This window comes from Haliotis cracherodii, unplaced genomic scaffold, assembly GCF_022045235.1.
Source record: "Haliotis cracherodii isolate W230 unplaced genomic scaffold, xgHalCrac1.p SCAF_1, whole genome shotgun sequence".
Taxonomy (NCBI): Eukaryota; Metazoa; Mollusca; class Gastropoda; order Lepetellida; family Haliotidae; genus Haliotis; species Haliotis cracherodii.
Window position 1 is genome coordinate 73,419,134 of NW_027266264.1, and position 986 is coordinate 73,420,119.

Genomic DNA, 986 nt, shown 5'->3' on the forward strand with positions numbered 1-986 from the left:
TCTATTATTGACGACATCTGGTGCGTGAAATAACGCACGAACTGTAGAGTTATCTCCCTTGGTTATATTGCCGCCCTGACCTGCATGCTTTCTTATCTATTGCAAACTTTTTATCACACATGCACCAGATTAGATCTCGCCTGACGGTTAAAGGTTAAGAAATGTGTGCTACTCACATGGGAATAGCTCTCACTCTCACAGGGCTGTGCAGAGAATATATTATTCAATATTAATTGAACTGCAGTAGCCAATGCTTCAGATGTCTTGTGTGATATGAAAAACATGCGAGCGATTCGTATTCATCAGAGCTTATAAATACGCACTGAGGACCCACGTCAACGGGTAAAGATGATTCAGCACGGGGAGACGCCGTGGGCCATATCTAACGAGTCCTTTCAGATGAGACCTCTTTCACAGGCTGGAGAATGTGATTGACATTCTGAAAGATGTATCAATAGGGCCTTTTTCTAATGTTATAGTCAGCATCAAACACGTCCTACTCTTCAGAGATACGCAACATTACCTGTTTCCATGTTTAAATAAGTAAACAAAACGTTATTCAGCTCAGTAGGGAAACATTCCGCGAAGTGAATGAGCCAGTATGGTTTTACGCCGCATTTAGCAATATTCCAGCAATATCACGACGGGGGACACCAGAAATGAGTTTTGTACCCATGTCGGGAATCGAACCCGGGTCTTCGGCGTGACGAGCGAACGCTTTAACCACTGGGCTACCCGACCGCCCCATTCCGCGAAGCTCCAACCAGGTCACGTGGACATTGAAATGGACAGGTGTTTCGATCAAATTACACTCGACAGTCATTTAATTGCACGGATTCCCTGGGGTTAAGAGAACTAAAATTAGCCGTGGAAAATAAATAAGTTGCAGGTGAATCCATCGCTTTTGATTGGCTAACCAAGCATATCTTTTTTCGTTTATGTTTTCATAATAGTAAAATAAATGGGCCACGTTTATACATTTATAC